The sequence below is a fragment of the Tamandua tetradactyla genome, chromosome 20, assembly GCF_023851605.1.
Source record: "Tamandua tetradactyla isolate mTamTet1 chromosome 20, mTamTet1.pri, whole genome shotgun sequence".
Taxonomy (NCBI): domain Eukaryota; kingdom Metazoa; phylum Chordata; class Mammalia; order Pilosa; family Myrmecophagidae; genus Tamandua; species Tamandua tetradactyla.
In genome coordinates, this window is record NC_135346.1 from 12,273,736 (window position 1) to 12,298,788 (window position 25,053).

Here is a 25,053-nt window from a genome sequence, read left to right on the forward strand (position 1 = left end):
ATCGAGGCCAGCAGACTCAGTACCCAAATCCTCTTTGCAACCAAGAGCTGAGGCAGGAGGCCCTGCTGCAAGCAATCCTGACAATTAAAAACATAGTCCTGCAAAGCAGATGTGTGGGAGAGGGTTATTTACACTATAAAATAATTCTTCTTTGCCAGAGGTTTGATCCCAAAGACTCCCTGTGTGCCTGCTGTGTGCAGGGCTGGGGACGCAGCTGTGTTCTCACCAACCACGGCGCCTCTGCTTACGGGGCTCAGGTCTAATGGGGCCATGCATCAGTTTGGCATTCGGGACTCTGCAGGTGGGTTCCCATGCGTGTATGAACCTGGAGGTGGGGATGGAGCCTCGGAGCACTTCCAGGAGGGGATCCCACGGAAGGTGGGGCTCGGATTTGAGAGGAAAAGGCACATCACAGAGAGCCTTGAAGGCCACGCCCAGGGCCCCTGACCGCAGGGGAAGTCCCGCTACCTCCCATGGGAGAGGCCAGGCGGGAAGGGGCCGGACAGAAGGCTGTGAAGCATTTTAGGAGACTTCTCAAGCTCTCGAGGTAGGGCCTGATGCCAGAGGCCAGTGGGGGAATCTGGTGATGAGTAAACAAGCAGCAGAACGGAACCCGCTTCGTGTGCAGGGGCTGCAGGGGATACAAGAAGACTGGACATTTACAGGGAAAGGCTGCTGCTGTGGCTCCAGGATCGGCCACCCCTAGATCTGCCTCTGGGCCTGCCCTACAGAGTTCCACCCCCACCCCCACCCCTCCAGCTCACCAGCCTTATCTGCTGGGAACCTCCTGCAGCGCAGCTCCCTCTGGGGCTTTCACAGGGACTGGGAAGCAGGCAAATGAGCCCCACTAGGGCCCCAACACACAGCCCCTCACCCATAACAGCCCATTATAAAGGGCAGCCACTTGTGACTGAGCCAATAAAGGGGCACTTAATCCCCTTTTCAATTTCAGGTGAGTTTAACAGTCCAGAGTGAGGGTGGGCTTAGCAGCCAGCTAATGGTTGCACAATCAGAGCCGGGGCCAGCTGGGAACCAGTGCACAGACCTGGGGCAGTGACCAGCTAGCTGCTGCTGAGTGTGGCCAGAGCAGGGTGCTGTCCGAGAGGAGAGAGTGCATGTTTGAATTTTGGTGTTATTAGTCACAGACCAGGGCTAAAAACAGTAGATCTGATAGTTTTTCACTTGACACCAGTTTGGGCTCTTGTGGTGCCCTGACCCTGTCCTCCCAGGCCTCCCTGCTTGCTTGCCGATCCCCTCCAGACCCAGGGCCTCCGAGGCAGGGGTGGGTTCCCTTTCTCCCGGCTGGACGCTCAGTGCCCAGCGCACAGGATGTGCCCGATGACTAGTCATAAAATAGTGAAGGAAGGTGTGAAATTGCACTAAGTTCAAAGGTACGCAGATGGGTTGAGAGTCAGGGAACCATATTCTAGCTGTATTTTCTCTTTTAGCTTGGACTACGTGTTTAATTTAGAAGATGCTGACAAGCTAAGGCTTAAAGCTCTGACATCATCCCTTGGATTCTTGCTTCAGACTTTGCCATCCCCAATAACCTAATGGCAAAACTGCCATTCCCCCCAGAAAACCACTGTACCCTTTTGTCCCCTTGGGCTCCACAGACTCAACCTGCTCTGTGGGGCTTCTTGCCTCATTCATCGTCTGTTTCTGAAGACCATGCCTCTGCCTGGCCCCCAAGGAGAAGTGTGCTCAGGCCAGGCTGTGTCCTGGGCCCCCTGAGGACACCCCACCTGCATCTTCTCCACTTCCCTCCCGTGGTCAGGTGGCCGATCAGCCGACCCGGCAGGGACTGCCCTCATGCTTGCCTGTCGGTGGCATCAGCTCAGCAGGGCCAAGTTTCCAGCTGAGCTAGAGCCTTCTTACATCTGCTAGGACTGCCTTCAATTCCCACAGGCACCCCTGACCCCCGATCTCTGCAAATTGCTATGGACTTAGTGACTTCAAACAACAGAAACGGATTATCTCACAGTTTTGGAAGTCAAAAGTTCAATAAGGATCTCACTGGGCTAAAATTAAGGAGTTGGCAGACTCGGGGGCAGTGGGAGGTGGGGGGCTATCCATTTCCTTGCCTTTTCCAGTGCCTAGAGGGTGCCTGCTTTCCTCGGCTTGTGGTGCCTTCCCCTGTCTTCAAAGCTGGCAGTGTAGGCTCGTCAAATCTCTCCCTCTTACTCTGCTTCTGCTGCTATATCTCCTCTGCCTCTCCTGCCCCCCTCCTTCACTTGCAAGACATCTGTGATTCCATGAGGCCCCCCTAGGCCATCTAGTCCACTCTCCACAGCTCCAGGCCCCAACTTAACTGCACCTGCACAGTCTCCTTTGCCAGGAAGGTGACTGATCACAGGTTCCCGGGATTACAACATGGACCTTTTTTGGGGGTGGGGTGGGGGTTGGGCGTCATTCTTTCTACTATTCTGCTCAATTCAACCTCTTGGCCCCAAACTTAACCAGGACAGGGTGATGAGAGGAATTACTGCTTTTCATGTCATCCTCCAAAGGATCAAAGAACAGGGGCTGGGCCCCACAAGCCAAATGGCCCAGGAGGGAGGTGGAGAGGCTGTGTGGGGACGAGGAGGAGGCGCCCGGGCCGGCGGTGCCAAGGCCCCCACCCCACCCAGGCCATGCCACAGCCCCCTTGGGTGCACTCAGGTGACCATGTCCGGCCCACCTAAGGCTTCGTCCCTTCCCAGAGTGTGGTCCGTCCTGCCTCCTCTGTGCTGAAGGTAAGCCTGTGGCAGGTGATGGATTCACAAATGCTTTCAAAGCCATTTTTTTTTTTTTTTTAGATGAAAGAATTTTCCTGAGATGATTCTTTTTCAATGAAACGCTTTTCCTGATTACAAAATAGCACATGCTCCCCAAAGACAGTTGAAATATAAAGAAAAGTACCCAAGACGAAATAAGTCTTCTGTGGTCCCGACACAGAGAAGGCATCCAGATAGGTTTAGTTATGGAAATTCCTACGAGGGGAAATCACTGTGCACACAGGGTTCTGTAAGTTTTTTGCTCCTAATCGATCAGCATTTCCCTAGGTCACTGGGTGTTCTCTCTGGAACATGATTTATAACCATGCAGAAGGAGCCTTCCTTCTGCTCTACCAAAGATGCCTCCTTGGATGGATTCTTGGCAGTGGAAAAGCTGGGTCAAAAGAGACACAGTAAACTAAACTAGAAGGCAGGGACTGTGCTTGTCTTTCTCACCAGGTATGTGCATTACAAAATATAATGGCTATGAAGCACCCAAGAAATTTTTGACGACCGACTAGGGGTCAGAATGAATGTCATGATGAATGTTGAAAATAGTTGAGGGAAAGAAGCTAGATACAAAAGGAAAACATACTACATGATCCATTTATGAGAAGTTTTAGGACAAGAAAAACTGTAATGATAGAAATCAGACTAACAGTAGTCCTTGGCTGGCAGGGAAGGGAGGGGGGCAACCGACTGGAAAGGACTAAGAGGGAACTTTTTGGGGTGATGGGAATTGTTCTTGTTTGCTAGCTGCCGGAAGGCAATATACCAGAAATGGAACGGTTTTTAAAAAGGGGAATTTAGTAAGTTACAAGTTTATAGTTCTAAGACCATGAAAATATCCCAATTAAAGCAAGTCTATAAAAATGTTCAAATAAAGGCACCAAGAGTTTACCTTCACTCAAGAAAGGCTGATGCAGTTCAGGGTTTCTCTCTCAACTGGAAAAGCACATGGCGAACACGGTGACCTCTGCTAGTTTTCTCTCCAAGCTTCTTGTCTCATGAAGCTCCCCTGGGGGCATTTTCCTTCCTTATCTCCAAAGGTCTTTGGCAGCCTGGGCTCTCTGCTTTGTGACTCTTGTCATTCTGAAGCTCTCTCCAAAATGCTTCCTCTTTTAAAGGATTCCAGTAAACTAATCCAGACCCACCCGGAAGGGGTAGAGTCGCATCTCCCGCTAATGAAGGGCTAATACCCACAGCTGGGCGAGTCACATCTCTGTCGAGATAACCTAATCAAGTTTCCCACCAATATTATTGAACAGGGATTAAAAGAAACAGTTGCTCTCACAAGATTGATCAGGACTAAAACATGGCTTTTCCAAGGTTCATAAATCATTTCAAACCAGCACAGGAATATTCTCTATATTGACAGGCATGGTGGTTACACAGGTGTGATGTATTTGTCAAAACTCATGGAACTTACTTTCTTGTTATTGGCAGTAACAATAGTGTTTGGATTCTTAGGGATTTCCCGGAACAGTCGAATGAATAAAAATCCTTCCTGCATTCTGCCTTTTAAAGCATTCCCTCTACTATTCTTTCTCATTCTTCTTTCAACACAATCTCTTTAGTGCTATTAAAACTCTTATCTGGTGATTGTATAAAGATAACTTTCACAATGTGACTGTGGAATTGTGAAAACCTCATGTCTGATGCTCCTTTTATCCAGGATATGGGCAGATGAGAAAAAAATATGGATAAAAAGCAAATAATAGGGGGGCAAAGGGTAAAATAAATTGGGTAGATGGAAATACTAGTGGTCAATGAGAGGGAGGGGTAAGGGGTATGGGATGTATGAGTTTTTCCCTTCTTATTTCTTTTTCTGGAGTGATGCAAATGTTCTAAAAAATGATCATGGTGATGAATATACAACTATGTGATGATATTGTGAGCCACTGATTATATAGCATGTATGGAAAGTATGTGAGTGAAGATTTAACAATAAAAATATTAAAAAAAAAAAACCCCAAAAAACCAAAACCAAACAAACGAACAAAAAACTCTAATCTGGGACCCTTTGCTCTCTGTCCCTCTGCTGGCCGGGGCTCAGTGTCCATCCCTGAAGACTCAGGGGTCAGGGGAGGAGGAGGAGGCCGCCCCCTCCCCCTGCCCCCAGGACTCACAGCTGCCCTGACGGACTGGAAGCCTCCAGAGCCTGCCTCAAGGGCCGCAACCCCCGCTTTCTAGAGGACCCCAGGAGGAGGCTGCAAGGGAGTGGATTTCCCAAGTGGGTCCAAGTAACAATCGGTCCTGCCAATGGGTGCTGGGGTGGGGGGTGGGGGCTCAGTAGACACACACTTGTCCCAGTCACCGGCCCAAGTCTTACACTTCAAGTATAATTTTCTCTTAAAAAATTTTCCCCCCAAAATATGAAGGAGAATTTCTGGTGTTTTTCCCTGTACCAGAATCTAGCTGTTTCCTGACCTTTTAAAACTGGTTTTATGGTGAGAAAAAAAAAAAAAAAAGAACCCGTGGCTTAATTCAAAGCTGGCTCTAAGATCTGACCTTAATGCATGAAAATGCGTTTTGGTCTAATGAACACTTTGCAGAGACAAAATCTGAAAATAGGCTGACTTTAAATCTCAAATTCAAAACATAAAAATTACTGCTAATGCTTCTTGGAGTTGGTTTCTCAGGTGATAAAACTTTTTTTTTTTAAAAAATAAACCAGCTTTCATTATTTGTGAACAATACTTACTATGTCTGCTAGGCTAGAAAAAGGAAACTAGACAAGGCAATAAAATTCCAACAGGGAAGTTCCTATTGATGTGATTACAGTTTTAAGGAAAATGAAAAATGACACATCTCCAAGTAAACTTCTTTTTACATTGTCCAATTATGTTCAGTTAAAAATAAATGTAAGCTCAAAGAAGAGAGGTGTTTTCAAAATTCACTTTGATTTCAGGCAGTTAAAAGCAGCAATCATTTACCCTTCAAAAAAAAAAATAATAAATACCCAGACTAGTGATAAAGACTCTTCATCTCTTCTGAGATGTCACGTGCCACTCCATGTTCCCCAATTATCACCCTGAGAAATATTCTCTACAGAGGTAGGTTAATTGTCATTTTATGTTGTGTTGCAATTTTTTTTCCTAAAGCAAAATGTGGGAAATTAAATCTTTGTGAATAAAAGAGTTCAATCACAATAACAGAATTATCTATTAACGGTTTTCTTTCCTTGGAGTTCACAAACCTCAAAATTCTGCTCTGAGCAAAAAACTGTTTTTAGAAATGAGTTAAATGACCCAGAGTGAGAAGAACATCACATCCAGATTTTGCGAGTCTGAAACACAAGTCCTGACCTCATCTTGCTCATTTCCCACGGAGGAGCCCCTCCACCCCTGAAGAGCTGGTTTCTTTCTGGAGCTTTTTTACTAACTAGGTGTTGTTTCTGGGTGAAAACCATCCAGGGACGGGAGCCCCTTCCTCCCAGCTTCCCACATCATCTTGAGATTTTGCAGTTGATTACAACAATCCTTTGGATTTATTGACTCCTGTAATTGTGAAGCACCCTGCTTTCGGTTATCTGTACTTCCTTCTACGGCAGCAGCTGGCCCTCTGTGCTCGCCGGAGCTCACGCCTGTTTCCTCTTTTCTAGCTGCTGACCTCAGTCTCTGCCAGGCCCATTTCCCTTGTTCTCCCCAAGAATCCACAAGGCTCCCCAGAACATCCGACCAGCATATCTTCACCCAAATTCAAAGGTTGCAGGGTTTCCTGCTCTTGCCCCTGAATGCCTTCTTTTATTCCCAAAGCTTCCCCGAAATTCCCGAGGCAGGGAGTGAGCGACCTACATAGAAATGAGGAGATCCAAGCACCTTCATGTCCACCCAAGGTCCTCCGGCTAAGACAGGGGTTCTCAGTGGGGCAAACCCACCTGCTGCAGGGCACTTGGGAAATCACCGGGGCATTTTTGGCTGTCATAATGACTGAGGGGTGATATCCGTATGTCGAGAGGCAGCAACAGGGATGCCATGTGCTCCACAAGGCACAGGGCAGTCCTGCACAAGAATCAATTCTCACGTCCCCACTTTTTTTTTTTTTTTGAATGTGCCTTGGGATATGCATGGAGGGGAAAAGCGTTTTCATAGTTTTTTTCACCTGGAACCTAATTCTGTCTCTACATAAATGTGTATCTATAAAGTATTTTGTGCACAGTTTTAATAGACTTGGAATTTTCTTGGGATACAGCTACCGGGAAAATCAAGGAAGGAGTGAGTGTTTGTTTTGTTCAGAACTTTGTCAGAGTTATTCACCATTTTGGAAGATCTAGTTGCTGATGACAATAGTTTGTGGCATATGAATGGCCAATTCAGTATACCCCGACTAGTGTATATTTTATACCAACATCTAGTTGCTTAATTATGAACTCTGTTGTGGTCTTGCATGAGCCTTTACATATCAAAATATATAACATCTTACTACAAATTATTTCCTTTCTATTTCTCCATTATATTTCAATTAGGGCATTATATTTTGGAATGACATGGAAGTCGGTGCTTTGTCGTGATCAACACCCATGTAGGAGGCCAAGCAAGGCTGGTCCTCAGCTGTCGGTGACACAGCCAGGATGAGGCGGAGGCTGAGAGGTGGGGGCATCAGGCCACAGGCACCGGGCTCCCCACTCAGGACCAGCTGCAATTTCACAGGCAAAGGGTCGCCTAAAAAAAGGGCCACCTACACCGTGGCTCCAGGGCCCGTACTTGCCCTTGCGTTGACAGCATCTGCGGCTCATCTCTCCCTGGAGCCGGCCTCACACTGAGCTCTGACAGCTGTCTTGCGGCCGGGCTAATTCATAGACACTGGCACAGAGGGCAGCCAGTGAGCACCCCCCACCCTGCAATAACTCCCCGGCCCTCCTGCTGGCTTTCAGCCCACCCCTGGGCCTTTCAGTGAGCCGTTAGGAAAATCTTTAGATAACCCCCTTTCTACAGAAAGACTGGGGCAGCTTGGCTCAGGCGGCACACACTCAACCTTTTGGTTTTAGCAGGCAGAGCGGGAACTCGGAAACATGCAACCGGGGCTGCCCGTGGGGTGGATCATCTCCATCCCTTGGCATGTTTCAAGCGTATCTTGAGCTCCTTGAGGGTTCCAGTCCCTGGAGCTCTCCTTGACCTCTCAAGCAAGCCCGGCTGGAGTGTGGGGTGGGCAGTGGCCAGGAGGAAGCCTGCTGTCTCAAGACACAGCTTAAAGCCTTGGAACCTCAGTTGGAACCCAGAGCGTGCTTCTGAGGGATGCAAACCTCCTGGCTCAGGTTCACGAAGGAAGGATCGGCAGGACTTGTCCTGACTGGGACTGGGTGAAGGTCCTACAGCCGGGCTCCAGGCCCCTCCCGCAGGAGACAGCTGTCCTGACACACATTAGCAAATAGCCTTTGGGAAACGGTGCAGCTGTGAGGCAGCCACCTAATGAATCCTGAAGGAGATGGCACATTTTTTTTCCTAGCTACTTAATTGAATCTGCAGCAGTAAATCTTTTTGTCTTCTCTCAGCATTTAGAATTTCAATTGACTCCGTGGATTCTTTTTTGCTCAACCCCTGGCAAAAATGAGCATTTGTGGTGAAAAGCTTTTATTCAACCGCTCTCAAAATGTCAGTCTTCCTTATCTCCAAAGTCCACTGAAAACTTTGTGCCTATGGTTCTAAAATACATTCCACGGATTCCTGTCTCTCCCCTTCAGTTTCTAGCATCCTTTATCATGGTATAATCAGGGTCATTTTTGATGTCCATCCCTCTTTTAATATTCTTAAATTTCTTCGTAAGGCGAGCTTTCCCTTCCAATCCGGCTGCGGGGGATCTATTAGAATTCTCCTGGGTGAAGACGTGGGCCGTGGCAAGCCCTCGCCAAGCCCCCCGAACGTGAACTCCCAGCCTTTAATTAGATCAGTCCTTTTTCTTTAACATTGTGAAACTCCATAATAAATTAATTAATTTACTCCATGGATTTTGAAAATTTAAAAAATTAAGCTGTACACCTGTCCCTGTTTTATGAGGAGTCTGAGTTTTGAGTATTTCTGCTCACTCTCTTTCCAAAGGCTAGTCATGGCAAAGATTATTTCTAAAGAAATATCCTTTGTGAGAAGAGAGCACAATATATCTGGCAAGGAATAGAACTTCAGGGATTTTAATGGCAAATGTTTCCTTTAGCGATGATTCAGGGAAAGGCGGCTTTTGAATATTTTTGTGGCAAAACGGGAAAGGCACACAGCCCAATCACTGACCCGGCGGCTACCGCGGGGCCACGGACAGGGACCTCGGTCCAGTTTCCTCTTGGGATTTTCAGGCCACCGCCCAGAGCTGCTGTCATCCGAATGTCCACCAGGGGGCAGACCCCGCCCTGCCGCCGGCTAATGCGTCCCCCGGTCCCCGACCCTAAGCCGGGGGCAGCAAGGTTCCCGCTGCCGCCGTCTCCCAGCCCTTGGATTTCCGTTGAGCCTAATCAGCCGTGCAGTCCTCGGTCCTTGCTCCTTGATTTGTCAGGAGAATGAATTATGTGAGCTGACATTCCCTGTGATTTGTAGGTTGGAGAACTCAGCTATACTTCTGTGACCTTTTCAATATTCCTTTATGAGATGGGCTGGCCATTTCAACTTCCTGAACAGTCTTCAACCTGTGCTTAAAATTGCGCTAACGGCCAGCTCATCAGAACCCGAAAAGGCCTCAGCGGGACGGTGAGGGTTACCCCCCAGCATCTGCATTAGCGTCCTGCAGCCCTCAAAGCCCACAGCCCAGGGTCCCAGCACTGGACGGAGGGTGGGCTCAGCCCTCAGCCCTCCTCCCCTCTCCAGGCAGGGAACTTCTCCTCCCGCCCTCCAACACCAGCTCCAAGTGCAATTTGGACCTCTTACCACAAGTCTGAGGCCCTTAGGCCCGGGCTCCTGGCTCCTGACCTCCTGTCCCACCACCTTTCATCTCACTTTCAACCGCAGCCATGGTGCTCTCCCTCCCTCTGTGCCTGGAACATGCCAAGCTCCTGCCAGCCCAGGGCCTCAGCACATGCTGAGCTACTGCTTAGATCTCTATTTCCCCAGAAAGTTTGCATGGCTGCTTCCTCCTAGGCATTCAGCTGTCTTTGGAGAGGCCTCCCAGGGAAACCTTAACCATTGAAATGCCCCACTGTAACATCATCCTATTTAATTTTCTTCCTAGTCTTTACCATTTACAATATTTGTTTGTTCCATGTGTTTCTTCTCTGTCTCATTCCACGTTGAATGTAAGCAACCTGAGGGCCGGGAAACTGTCTGTCATGTTTACCTCTGTATGCCAGCATTCAGTAGAGTCACTGTATACAGCAGGTCCTCAATAAATGCTTATTCACTGATTGAAAGCGACGGCAATTTATTAAAAAATGATCCTGCCCTCAGCCCCCTCCCCGACCACTGACAGCTTTTTTCCGCCGCTTCCTCTGGAGGACCCACCGCCTGCTCTCCTGTGACACCAGAGACCCGGTGAAATCCATATTCCAGAATTTGGAATCACTGTAATTATTCATTCAAAGTAATAACAAGTGACGAATCTAAAACAGGAGTTTCTTACACAAGACACAAGGCAACGTCATATTTTAGAGTCTTGAAACCAGTTTTAAGACCCATGTTTTGAACTTTGATCTCCTTAAAATACTCCCTCTAACCTGAAAAGGCCAACCCCCACGACGAGTTCTCTTTGATTTATGTTTTGGTACGCGGCAGTTGGACACTGCTCAACGATATGTTTAAACCCGGATTTGTGTTGAAACGTCGAAGCGAAAGCATCAGGACGAGAGAAAGCACCCCCTTCCCTGGGGCCCTGTCTGAGGAGACTCTGCATGAGCTTCTCTAGGGTAGACCTGGGTGGAGGAGCTCAGGTCAGGGCTGGGAGAGGGATGGGACCGACCCTGCGGAAGGCGCACACAAGGCGCTACAGAGGGGTGGTCGTTTCATTGGGCTGCTTGGCTGGTGCTTTGTCCTCCAGCCTCCACTGCTGGTAAACCCAGACCCTGGTCAACAGGATCAAAACCCCAGACAGAGTCTGAGACCTTGGAGAACCCTGGAAATCATCCTGTCCAGCCCCGACTGTGCAGCTGGAAATTGCAGTGAAGGGTTATGCTTGCCCAAAGAAAGGTTTGTCCTTTGCTGCCTGGCTCCTGGCAGGTGTGTGTATGTGTGTGTTGGGGGGGGGGGGTGGAGGCCACAGAGGGGAGCACCTAAGCCCTTGGAATGTCCTGCCTGGACATCTTTGTATACCTGGGGACTTTGGCCCACAACAGATAGTGTCTGCAGATCACAGGAGATGAGGCCCAGCTGCACAGAAAGTCAGCCATGCCCATGCTGGAGTCAGCCGAGCTCCAAGACCAAGTCTACACATCAAGGCTCAGGTAAGCCTTCCCGGAGGGCCATACCCCAGCATATTGATTGTCACACCTAGTTGCTCGGAGAAATAAGTGCTGTCCACACAACTCCACTGGGAAAGGGCAACGCGGAGCTCTGCGCTTGGAACTCTCCCGGACCCTGCTCTCTGTGTCTCTTCCTCTGCTTCTATTAATCTGTATCATCTCTCTGCAATAAACCACAATTGTGGGTACAAAGGCTTTTCTAAGTTTTGTGAGTCCTTCTAGAGAATTATTGACCCTTAGGGTGGTCCTGGGGACTATCTAAGTCTGCATAAACCAAGGTCCAGAGAGCAGGAGATGGAGTCTTGTTAGGCCCCGGGCCTCCTCATGCCCGGGTCAGCTCCCCAAGATGAGGTGGGACCCCACACCCCGAAGCCTCGGCTGAAAACCCACCGCACGCCGGCGCAGAACCACGGGGCTGCAGCTCCTCCGTCCTCACTGCCAGTGGCACCCAGCCCACACGACAGCTCTGCCAGGCCTGCTCCTCGTCCGTCACTCTGGACAAGGCTTGTCCTCTGGCCACTTTAATCATTTCATTTCATGTCACTGAGTGACGATCATTTGGCAGCCCAGGATTTTTCCTGTTACCAACTGGCTTTGTCCGCAGAAGGGGATTTTCCAGCAGATGGTGCCTCAGGGACTCAGTTTTTCTTATGGTGGGAAAAGTCAACCTCACACCAAATACGGGTGACCATCCCAACAGTGAAGTTCCTGTGACCCTGCCCATTCAAGGTGGGCCACATCCGTTTGCTGGAGTCCTTTCAGGGAGTGACAGTTTGGAGTGAGCTCAGAGCCGAGAGAAGCTAAGAGAGACAGAACCAGGGAGCTGGTTTCCCAGGCCAATTTGGGCTCCAAGCTCGCCCCCAACTCTATTTACGCCTGCCCTTTCTTTGTTAACGTTACTCTAGGTACACCTTTCAAGGCACAGTTCCCATCCGGAGTCTGAGATTTGGCTGAAGAGAATCCCACCTCTTAGCAAAACAAGAAGCAAATCATCCAAGTTTCTGCATTTGGCAATTGGCGTCACGGTCACCCGCAGCAGGCTTGGTCCCCCCTTAATCGTCTCCCTTGAGTTCATTTCCTTCTCGGCAAAAAGCTCAGTTTGGATGGGCCCCATGTGACACGTGGGTGCCTCCCGTAGGCTGTGATTTTAGGGCACATTTTGTCCCCCAAAGGCACATTTTGTCCGAAATGGCATCATTAAGGGCGACACACCTGTGCCATCTGAGTTCCTGGGTGGACTCTCAGTTTACCCGTTAGTCCCTCTCCCCCCAGTCTGGCAGCTGAGGGCAGAGCCTGGTGGCAGAGAATGCAGGACAGAGGTGGAAACGCTCCAGCGCTCTCCCCCAGCCCAAGACAGCGAGGCCGCGCGGCTGGGTCTCCTACCACAGGCCGGACCCCGTCCAGCCCGCCTGCCCCTCTGCCTGCAGAACCTGAGGTCATCCTGCCTGGCTCCAATCCCACCTCTGCCAGGAGGCTTCCCCTTCCCTGGCCAGCCCAGCTCTTGGCGTTTTATCTCCTTTGAACTCTTAAAAAGCCTCACAAGGCTGTGTTGGCAAATACCATCTTGAATTATGTCCGTATTATCTCTTGTCTGCCCTGATGAGATTCTCCAGGGCAGAGGAGAGAACTGGCTACTGCCGAGTGCCCTCAGCTTGTGGCTGTGGGAGTGGCACGGTGACTTGGAGAATGACAGCCACGGCTGGCAGCTGGGCAGTGGGCAGGGAGACAAGAGGCAGGGATGGCTTGAGCTGGCCCCACGATGCTGCCAGAGACGGGCCAGCACCTGGCCTCTGACCCCCAGGAACGGTCCTGCTGCAGTGACTCTTCCAAATCATCCATGGAAGGAGGCTACCCCTGTGAGGGCCTTGATGTGAAAAATATTAGCCCTGCGTCCTGCAGGAAGCCTGGGAGAGGATAAGCAAGGGAAAGGGGGCCTGTCCTATTCCTGAAGAGAGCTGGGGCAGGTTTGTGTTCAGGGCAAGCCAGTGTGGTCAGGGGCCTGTGGTCTGGGGCCCCAGGGAGAGCTGGCAGAATGGGGTCTGGGAGAAGGTGGCTTGAGGTTCGGGAGGCTCGTGACCTTTAGGCAGCTTCAGGGTCTGGCCGCTATTGTATTACGAGCTCGAGAGCAGGGGATGAGAGACAAAGCAGCACTAGGGAGGGTTGTGGGAGGGTCGGAGAGGTGGGGTAGGCACAGGCTGGCTGGGAGCCACAGGAGCTCAGGGCCAGCCTTCAGAGTAGGTGGTGGTTTTAGCAATGGGGAGAAGGAAAAAATGGCAGAGAATTCAAGGGAAGACCCTTCAAGGTCTGAGGTGGCTGGTTCCAAGGGGAGACCAGGAGAGATGGGGCAGAGGTGGCTGAGGAGAGGCTGGGGTGCTGAGACAACTGGGGGTGGCGGTGAGAGGCTGCCCTGTCTTGGTTGGGGATGCCTGGGTACACACTGGAGTATAGTGGAGTGTAGACACGGCTTTGATGTCAGGCCTATGATTAGAGAGATGGAGGCTACTTCCCTGGACTGGGACCCCTCTGCACCTTGGGCAGTGGGTAACAGCCCCTGGGGGGACAGGGCGCAGCAGCCGGAGCTTGCCAAGGCCCTTGGAGGGCGACTCCCCAAGCCATCCATCCAGGCCAGCCTAACGAGACACCCCACCCGCCCTGGGCCACCGCAGGGACTGACCAGGAAGCTCTGCCCATGTTCAAGCCTGCCAGAGGCCGGCCCTTCCCTCCCTCTGCCCTCCTGGCATCGCAACCCCTTGCTCCTAAGGACACGCTCCCAGGTCAGAGCTGATTCGATTCCCAAAGGACCCCCATGAGCAACGCAGCATGGTCTAGGGAAAGTGTGGGGCTCCCGGTAGTGAGGCCTCTCAACCTCGTGTCTAGGGAGTGAGAGAAAATGCAGGGGAGCCACTTGTCTGCACGGTTCAAGAACTGCCCTGGGCTCCAAGTCTCCGGATCCTTCTGAAGAGCCGGTGGAATAACAGGATGTGGCAGCTGATTCTCGGGCAGAAATATTAGGTGCCAGACAAGGAAGTGTCATCTCCACCTTTGTTCCCAGGTCCCTGTGAAGTGCGACGGGAAGCGACGACGGCACGCGTCACTGGGTGCTGATACGAGGAGCGTCATTAGAGACACCGATTTGGGGGTTGCAGACGACCGCGGGCCCAGCAGACAGCTTCGGGCTGGAAGGGGCCTCTGCGACACAGGGCCAGGTCTCCCCACTGGGGCAGAACCCCCTCCAGTCTCCCTTGGTACCCGCCAGCCTTGAGCCTCTGCTTGGATGTTCCCAGGATCCGGAAACCCACCTCTGCGCCCTGTCCCCGGAGCCTGGGAGCCCCGCCACTAGCCAGGAGCGTCTTTTACATGCTCCCTTCTAGAGGGAAATAGAGGCAGAGCTCCCGCCTTGGCAACTACGGCCCCTCCCGGTCATGTTCTTGGCGGGAAATTAAAAAGCAAAACTTCCTTGTTGCAATAACCTAGTCCTGCGTCAGCCCTGGGGTGGCATGGACCACAGACCTGGGAGGGAAACCTGAGAATCCCAATATTTTAGAGCTACAATATTTTAGAAATTGAGGGGCTGTCAATTTCACAACTCCATCACCTAAACCTGAGCGGGCTGAGTTCCATGAGCGAGCTGGCGTTAAGACCTAACCAAACAAATGATTTTTGAAGTGCTTATTGGAGGCAGAAATGCAGGGGCTATTTCAACTTTGACACCCCTGCCTCTCCTGAAGGAAAGTCCTTGCATCCTTAGCCTACAGTGAACTCCTGAGCACCCCTCTGCTTCTTAAGAAAGTGATGGCTTGACTTATTGCTGAATGAAGAAATCAGGTTAAAACTGTTCATTTTGAAAAAAAAAAAGCATTTATTGTGTATCTATGCGGGGGTTACACCAAGAGAAAATTCTAAGATTATATACCAAAATGCTATCCTTGGTTCTCCCTGATGGTAAATAACTTCTATTTTTCTCTTTTGTGCTTTCCTGTATTTCTTAAATTTTCCACAAATAATATATAACATCGTTGTAATGAGAGGGAAAAACCCAATAACAAAAAGAAAGCAACAGCAGGTCCTTTAAAAACACACCCCAATCAAGGTTTCCCTGCTTTGATTGAAACAGCAAAACCTCCTGCTGGTGCCGCATTGTCAGAACACAGCTGGGACACTGCTGAAAGCACCAGATGAAGCAGTTTAGTAAAACCGAGGTTAGTAAAAAATGCTGGAAGAGCTTTAAAGTAGGTGCCACTTTGTAACAAAAATGTACTTTTCCCTATTCTTGCTCCTGTGGGCGTGGCTGATGCATTAGAGCCACCCCCGAAAACAACTAACGTCTGAAAATGTGGCTTTCTGTCACATCGGGATCAGTAATGCACTCCAAAGTTAATTTGTTCCTTTTACACTGGCATGACTTAAAATGAGATCAACTCTTGTGAGAAAGGAGTGGAGACCGCTCAAAAATGTTACCAGTTTCTGAAAGAGCCTTGGCCCTGGAGGGCTGACATCCTGCTGATGTCAATTGGCAAGTGGAGGGAAATGCTGTGTTTATGGATTGGAAGACAGTCTTGTAGAGAGGCTGTGCTCCCTGAACTGATCCATAGATTCAACACAAGCCAGATACCCAATAGGGTGTGCATGTGTGTGTGTGCATGTGCATATGTGCTCACACACTTGACAAGCTGATTCCAAAATTTATATATGGGTACAAAGAGCCAAGAACAATTGTACTGATTTCAAAGAAGAAGAACAGAGGTTTGCCCTATATCAAAACTTATTATGAAAACCACAATGAGATATCACTTCACCTCCAACTAAGATGGCTAGAATAAAAAAGTCAGATAACAACAAATGTTGGTGAGGATGTGGGGAAATCAGAACCTTCTACACTGCTGGTGGGAAGGTAAATGGTCCAGGCACTTTGGAAATCGATCTGGTGACCACCCAAATGATTAAACTTAAAGTTACCATCTGACCCAGCAATTCCACTCCCAGGTATATATACCAGAGAGAAATTAAAACATATGTACAAACGGAAACTTGTACAGGAATATTCCTAGCAGCATTATTCATAACAATAAAAAGGTAGAAATAACCCAAATGTCCATCAACGGAAGAATGGATAAGTAAAAGGTAGTATAGTCACATATATTTATTTTTATTGGCAATAAGAATAAATGAACTATTATTTCGTACTAAACCTTGAAAACATCATGTTAACTGAAAAAAGTCTGTGACAAAAGACCACGTACTATATGATTCCATTCACAGGAAAGTCTAGAATAGGAAAATCTATAGAGACAGAAAGTAGACTAATGGTTGCTTAGGACTGGGGGTGGTGGGGTTGAATGGGTTAGATACAGACGCTGTACTAAAGTATATGTAGTCTCTTCTTAATGAAAATATTCTAAAATTGACTGTGGTAATCGTTGAACATATCTGTAAATATACTAAAAACCACTACATGATATGTAAATTACATCTCAATAAAGCTGTTAAATAAAGAGAAAAAAAAGATGTTTCTGGTAGGCCAGAGCAATCATCAAGAAAATAACAAAAAACTTAGTGGAAAATAATCATCAAGGGTTAAAATGTTATATTAGGAAATACCCACTTAATTCAAAAGAAAGGAATAAAGGAGGAAAAGAGGGAAAAAGACATGAGACATATAGAAAAGGTAAAATTGCAAACACAAATCTAACTTTATCAATAATAACTAACTATGAATGGATTAAACACTCTAATCAGAGGGTGACAATTGTTAGACTGGATAAAAAGACAAGATCCGAAGATATGCTGTCTACAGGAAACACACTTTAAATTCAAAGACACAAACAGGTTGAAAATAAAAGGATGGGAAAAGTAACCATAAGAAAGTTGAAGTGGCTATGCTACTATCAGCCAAAATAGACTTTAATACAAAAAAAGTTAGTAGAGATGAAGAGGGAAATTTTTTTTTCTTTCTTTCTTTTTTTTTTTTAATACATGGGCAGGCACTGGGAATCGAACCCGGGTCCTCTGGCATGGCAGGCAAGCATTCTTGCCTGCTGAGCCACCGCAGCCTGAAGAGGGAAATTCTATAATAATAAAAAGGTCAACCCATCAGGAAGATGTAACAATTATCAACACATATGCACCTAACAACAAAGTCCCCAAAATACATTAAACAGAAACTGACAAAATTGAAGGAAGAAATAGTCAATATTGGATACTTTAATATCCCACTTTCATGAATAGATAAAACATTGGATAGGCAAAAGACTAACAAGAAAACAGAAGACTTGTACAACAGAATAAACCAACCAGACCTAACAAATATCTCTAGGACGCCCACCCAACAACAGGAAAGTACCCATTCTTCTCAAGTGCACGTGGAACTTTCCTAAGATAGACAACGTGGTGGGCCATAAGACAAGCCTCAGTAAGTCTAAAGGGATTGAATACATACAAAGTGTGTTCTCCTGCCACAATAGAATGAAATTAGAAATTAATAACAAAATGAAATTTGGAAAATTTGCAAGTATGTGCAAATTAACAAATTTCTAAATAATCCATGGGTCAAAGAAGAAATTGCAAGGGAAATTAGAAAATACTTTGAACTGAGTGAAAATGAAGATATAAAACTTAATGGATTAGTTAAAATACTACATAAAGGCAAATTTATACCTGTAAATGAACACATTCAGAAAACATCTAATAAATAGTCTAATCTTCCAGTCTAGGACACTGAGTAAAAAAAGAGCAAACTAAAGCTGAAGCAACAGATGGAAATAATAAAGATTGGAATGGAAATTAATGAAATAGAAAATAGAAAAACAATAGAGAAAAATCAATGAAACAAAAAGTTGGTTCTTTGAAAGATCAACAAAATCGACAATTCTGGTAAAGGTTAGCTGAGAAAGAAAGAGATAAGACTCAACTTACTAAAAACAGGAATAAAAGAGGGGACATTACTACTGATCTTACAGGGTAAGAGAGAATTGTTAAGAGAATACTATGAAAACTGTACATCAACAAATTAGGAAACTTAGATGAAATGGAAATTTTTGTTTTTTAGAAAGACACAAAGTATCAAACTGATTCAAACATTTTCTAACCAAGTAAAGATCTATGAAAAGTAATGAGATTTAACTAGTAAATTTAATAAACTTTCTATAAAGAAAATCACAGGATGATTTTGGTAGAAATCACTGGTGAATTTTACCAAACATTTAAAGAAGATTAATACCAATTCCTCATAAACTGTTCCATAAAGTAGAAGAGGCAAGAACACTTTCAAATTCATTCTGTGAAGTCAGCATCACCCGGACACCAAAACTAGGCAAAGACATCACAAGGAAAAGAAAACAGACCAATATCTCTTATGAATATAGAGGCAAAAAATCCTCCACAAAATACTAGCAAATCAAATCCAGGAACATATAAAAAGAATCATACACCATGACCATGTACAATTTATTCCAGGAAAGCAAGGTTGGTTTAACATAGGACTCAGTTAGTGTAATGTGTCGTGCCAATAGGATACAGGACAAAACAATATGATCATCACAGCAGTCATAGAAAAAGCATTTGATAAAACCAAACACTCTTCATATGAAAAACACCTAACAAACCAGGAATGGAGTGGGACAGCCTCAATTTGATAAAAGCATCTATGAAAAATCCACAGCTAACATCATAGCTAATGGTGAAAGAGGGATGTCTGCCCCTTAAGATGAGGGACAAAACAAGGATATCTGCTCTCATATTTCTATTCAACATTGACCTGGAGGTTCTAGCTGGGGCAATTAGGCAAGACAAAGAATAAAAGGTACCTAGACTAGAAAGGAAGAAGTAAAAGTGTCTGTATTTGTGGATGACATGATTTTGTATATAGTCATTTCTAAAGGAACCTAATACTATTAGAGCTAATAAACGAGTTCAGCAAGTTTACAGGGTATGAGATCAACACACAAAAAAGCAAATGTATTCCTATACATTAGCAATGAGCAATCTGAAGAGGAAATTAAGAAAATTTCATTTACAGTAGCATTAAAAAGAATAAAATACTTAAATTTAACCACATAAGCAATATTTGTATTTTAGGTACTGCTTTATCTAATTTAACTTGCATGATCAGTTTACTTGAATACCATAATTGCATAGAATCTTGAATAAGGTGTGAGAGCTTGTCGGTTTGTACAAGCCAGTGCGATGCATTGAGAGTAATTTGGTAAGAGAATAAAAAAGTATTTGCCAAGTCCTGGAGTGAAAGGAGGAAATATTAAACTTCCCCATCTGGGGAATTCCTGATATTCTTGCAAGCAATAAGGACAACCAACTCAATAGGCTGTGCCCTCAATCTTGGGGTTCGACCCTATGAGCCTTATTCCTGAAAAGGAGAAGCTAAGCCTACTTATAATTATGCTTAAGAGTCACCCTGTGAGAACCTCTTTTGTGGCTCAGATGTTGCCTGTTTCTTTAAGCTAACTTGGCAGGTGAACTCATTGCCCTCCCACCTATGTGGGACATGATTCCCAGGGGTGTAAATTTCCCTGGCAATGTGGGACACTACTCTTGGGATGAGCTGGGACCCAGCATCATGGGATTGAGAAAGCCTTCTTGACCAAAGGGATGAAGAGAGAAGTGAGACAAAATAAGGTTTCAGTGGCTGAGAGATTTTGAACAGAGTCAAGAGGTTATCCTGTAGGTTATTCTTATGCATTATATAGATATGTATTTTTAGTTTATAGAGTGGCTGGAGGGAAGTACCCGAAACTGCTGAACTGTGTTCCAGTAGCCTTGATTCTTGAAAATGACTGTATGAGCATATAGCTTTTACAATGTGACCATGTGGTTGTGAAAACCTTGCCTCTGATGTTCCTTTTATCCAGGGTATGGGCAGATGAGTAAAAAAAACAAATGAAAATAAATAGATAAATAATGGGGGGGGGGATAAAGGGTAAAATAAAATGGGTAGATTGAATACTAGTGGTCAATGAGGGAGGGATAAGGGGTATTGGATGTATGAGTTTCTTCTTTTTTATTTCTTTTTCTGGAGTGATGCAAACGTTCTAAAAAAATGATCATGGTGATGAATGCACAACTATGTGATGATATTGTGAGCCACCTGATTGTATAGTGTGGACAGACTGTATGTATATGAAGATTTCTCAATAAAAATATTTTTAAAAGAGTAAAAAAATTTAACCACAGAAGTGCAAACCTTATATTCTGAAGACTACAGAAAAATGTTGAAAGCAATGAAAAAAGATCTAAATTTATAGAACGACATCTCATTTTCATGGATAAGAAGACAATGCTATTGAGATAGCAATATTCCATCAACTGATCTCTGGATTCCATAATATCATCCAAATCCCATCTGGCTTTTTGCAGAAGTTGACAAGCTAATCCTAAAATTTATATGGAAATGCAAGGGGCCCTAAATGGCCAAAACAATTTTGCAAAGGGAAAACCAAGTCAGAGGTCTCATATTTCATGGTATCAAAACTTGCCAGCAACCTACAGTGATCAAGAGAGTGTGATACTGGCATAAGGATTAACATATAGCTCAGTGGAACAGAATTGAAATCCAGAAATAAACCCTCATGTATATGTTCAACTGATATTTGATAAGGGTTTCAAAACAATTCATAGGAAAAGAAGAATCTTTTCAACAACTGCTCTTGGACAACTGTATGTCCAAATGGAAAAGAAGGACCTTGGACCCCTTCCTCACACCATACACAAAAATTAACTCAGAACAGACCTAATATAATGTAAGACCTAAAATCATAAAAATCTTAGAGGAAAATACAGGAGTAAATTCTTGTGACCCTGGGTTAGGCAAAGTCTTCTTAGACATGACACTAACAGAAAAGGTGAAAAAAGAAGCAATAGATAAATTGGACTTCACCAAAATTAAAAATTGTTGTGCTTCAAAGGATGACATAAAAAAGTGAAAAACCCCACAGCATGGAAGAAAAATCGGCAAATTATGTATCAGATAAATAACTTGTATCTAGAATATATAAAGAGCTATTACAACTCAATAATAAAAAGATAACCCAGTTAGAATGTGGATAAAGAATCCGAATAGACAGTTCTGCAAAGAAGAGATACTAATGGCAAATAATCATATAAATAGATGCTAACACTGGGGAAATGCAAATGAAAACCATATGAGATACCAATTTATACCCACTAGGATGCTTATGATTAAAGAGCAGATAATAACAAATGTTGGCTTCGATGCAGAGTTATTAGAACCCTCATAAACTGCTGGTGGGAATATAAAATGCAGTCATTCTGGAAAAGAGTCTTGGAGTCCCTCAAAAAGATAAACACAGCATTAGCATGACCACCAATTCTACTTCTAGGCACATACTCGAGAGAAATGAAAACAAATGTCCCTATTTATTCATTTCCCAGGGCTGCCATAGCAAAGTATGATAAACAGAGTGGCTTAAAACAATAGAAATGCATTCTCTTACAGTTCTGGAACCTGGAGATCTGAATGTAAGGTGTCATAAGGGCCCCGTCCCCTCCAAAGGCTCTAGGGAAGAATCCTCCCTTGCCTCTTCTAGCTTCTCGAGGTTGTCTGCAAACCTGGGTGCTCCTCGGCTGTTGACAGTAAAATGTCAATCTCTGCCTCCATCTTCCCATGACCTCATACACTGTTTCCTCTGGGTATCTTCTTACGAGGACACGAGTGTTTGGATTTTGGGCCACCCCCTCTAGTATGACCTCAACTTGACTAATTGCATCTGCAAAGACCCTATTTCCAAACAAGCTCACATGTGGAGGTTCTGGGCGGACATGAATTTGGGGGGGCACTATTCAACCCCATGTACCACACAAAACCTCGGACCTGGATGTTCATAGTAGCTTCACTCATAACAGCCAAGAGAAGGGAGCGGTCGGAACGTCCATCAACTGATGAATGGAGAAGTAAAATTTGGTCTATCCATACAATGAAATATCATTTGGCAATAAAAAGGAATGAAGTATTGATACATCCACAACATGGATGAACCTTGAAAACATTATGCTAAATGAAAGAAGACAGTCACAAAAGATCACATATTATGTGATTCTGGTTATATGAAATGTCCAAATTAGGGACATCAAAAGAGACATAGGATAGATTAGTGGTTGTGCAGGCTTCAAGGGCTTGGGGAGAAATGGGGAAATGACTGCTAATGGGTATGGGACTTGTTTTTGGAGATAATGAAAATGTTTTAAAATTGATCATAGTGAAGGCTGTATAACACCATGAATATAATATAATTCAACTAAAAACCATTGAATTGGACACTTTACATGGGTGAATTGCAGAGTATGTGATTTATATTTCAATAAAGCTGTTAAAAAATCCTTAAAAGTGAAAGCAATACTGTAAAGTAGGATAAAATAGGAACTTGGAGACAGGGAAGGATTTATTTAAAAAGGTACAAAGACCACTAATCATTAGGGGAAAATATTGATAGATTCAACTACATTAAAATGAATAACTTCCTTCTCAAAAGGAAACAAAAATAGAGCGACAAAACCAAGTCACCAGTAGAACAATATGTTTATAACAAATTATGAATAAAGAACAATTATCCAGAGTAAATAAAGAACTTCTACAAATCAATGCAAAAAAGACAACCGAATAGAAAAATGTGCAAAAGACGTGGCAGTCACTTAACAGAAGAGGAACTCTAAATGATCAATAAACAAATGAAACCATGCTCAGTCTCATTTGTAATCAGGAGCGTTTCAGTTAAAATCACAATGAGGTTACCATTCCATATCCATCAGACGAGGAGAAATTTGAAATGTTGAACAGTCACACGTGCTGGTGAGGATGTCAAGTGTGGGCGCTCTCGTCACTGCTGTTTCTCAGCAGAAACTGGTCAACAGTTTTGGAAAGCAGTATGGCAGTATCTGACGAGGCAATGAAGCCCACGTGCCTACAGACGGCCCTCGGGTCAGTCCACATGCATAAGCGTACCAGAAGACACGCACAGAAGTGACTTCAGGGGCATCGCTGGTAATATCCCCAAATGGGGACTACACAATATGCTGCCAGCAGTACATGGATAAGCTGTGGTCTCCTCATATAAAGGGACAGTCAGCGACAAAACCAAACCAGTGACAGCTGCACTCAATGAGTCCCCAACACGTTGTTGAGTGAAAAAAGCAAGCCACAAAATGCCGTCTATGGCACCCTTCCATTTACATCAAGTTCAAAAATGGGAGGAAGTAAATCAGGTTTAGGTGAGATAACCATAAAGAAAAGCCAGCAGGATTGTCACACAAGCCAGAAAGGATAAAGGTTATCTCCGGGCAGAAGTTCCTGCGGGAGGGGTCTGCCCAAAGCCTAAATTCCCAAGACACGTCTGTTCTCTTAGGGGTCACTCTTTTAACCATGCCTGTACATTTTGTATCCCCTTTTGTCCATGTCATGCTTCCTACTCACAAATGAATGAGAAAAGTTTCATGCGCTAGTTTGCCTGTCTGAAACCCATAATTCCCAGAGGGTTCCTAGGCCAGATAAATCCTGAAACCCAGAGGGACCAGCTTCTCCAAGATTACCAATTAATCACACCCCCCATCTTTTAGTGCCGACACCCCTTCTCAACATGAGAAAGCCAGAACGGGCACTGCCCAAAGATCCCTATAGACTGGGAGAAGGATCAGAGGAGAAGGAGGAGGTATAACAGAGAAAATGGGATTTAACAAACTAGAATGGCTGCCAAATTACTGTATTAATATTCCTTGTAGCCTCTAGTGCTTTGGAGAATTTAGAAGGAAAAATCTGAAATAGCGGAAGGGACACCCAAGACAAGCCCTGGGATGTGTTCTACAATTACGTGTTGAAGTGTGCTTCGAAAATTATTGCTTTTCTCTTTCTTTGCTTTGTATATATGCTATATTTTACAATAAAAAGTAAAGAAATGAATGAGAAAATCCACTTTTCCAATAAGTCGCTTGCTTCCTTTCCAACCCCATGGCTGCACCCAGCAGGTGAGCAGTGCCCAGGGGCACACCTGACGCTGGTGAGCTAGGACCTTGGAGGAAAGGTGAGCATGTGGCGGTAACCGTGGGCTCAGCACATCCGTTCCTATGAACGCGCAGGGGAGGGGGACTCAGATTTACGTACCCTCCGCTGTAGGTACTGGAAATGTGAACACGGCCGAGGCCTGTTCACCCAGGCTTTCTCAGTTCCTTCTCGGCTCAGCATTTATCAACTGTTTTCTGCTCCACTGACTTAGGCGCAAACCGGGAGCTGCTTCTGTCACTTTGCCTGCCGTCTGCCTTCCCGCAAGCGTCTACTGCATCCCTGGTGTGTGGACACTCTGGGCCAGGCTCTGTGCCAGGCCAGGGGATCGGTCATGTACAAGGCAGAGCTGGGCGCTACGGTTCAGTGAGGAGGGACGTTAGCTATGATCTCCTGATTAACTAATTCCTCTCGGGCCAAGGGAGGGAGGAAAATTCAGGCCTCTGTACGTGCGAGCTGGTTAAACCAGGCTCAGCTCCGGGCTGGGTGCAGACACGCTGGAAAACAATGTGCAGTCTTTCAGTCTTGAATATAGAATATTAATTTTGTGGATACTCTTAAGAAAACACCAGGAGGTTTCAGGGATCTGAAAATTGATCATTAGGAAGCAATTTGTGTATGACTGACTGAATTGCTTTTGTTACACTATACATTTCAAAATGCTCTGATATATAACCTAAAAAAGCAGCTTCTTTTTGTGGCTTCTTCATTCCTGTTTGGGTTATTTAGGATGCCAGCTGGGGGAAAATGGTAAATGTAGATGTAATAACCAGGAGGTAAGGTTATTTGTAAGGGGATTATTTTCTTCTGAAACATACAGACAGACAAGTTTTAAGCGTAAACCCATTAACCCTGATGTTTTCAGAACTTACGGCTCCCTACGGATTGTCCTTAGCACTAGAGAG

The 25,053-nt window shown here is 45.6% G+C and overlaps 1 protein-coding gene and 1 long non-coding RNA gene across 2 annotated transcripts in view; one reads left to right on the top strand and one right to left on the bottom strand.

The window, feature by feature from the left end:
• Positions 1-25,053, bottom strand: part of FSTL4 (follistatin like 4) — a 397,058-nt gene that overhangs the window by 148,994 nt on the left and 223,011 nt on the right. The window lies entirely within an intron of this gene.
• On the top strand, positions 10,263-12,143 carry LOC143664947 (uncharacterized). The gene is made up of 4 exons (XR_013166685.1): positions 10,263-10,602; positions 10,746-10,858; positions 11,005-11,112; positions 12,036-12,143. It is a non-coding gene; the product is annotated as an uncharacterized LOC143664947 (long non-coding RNA).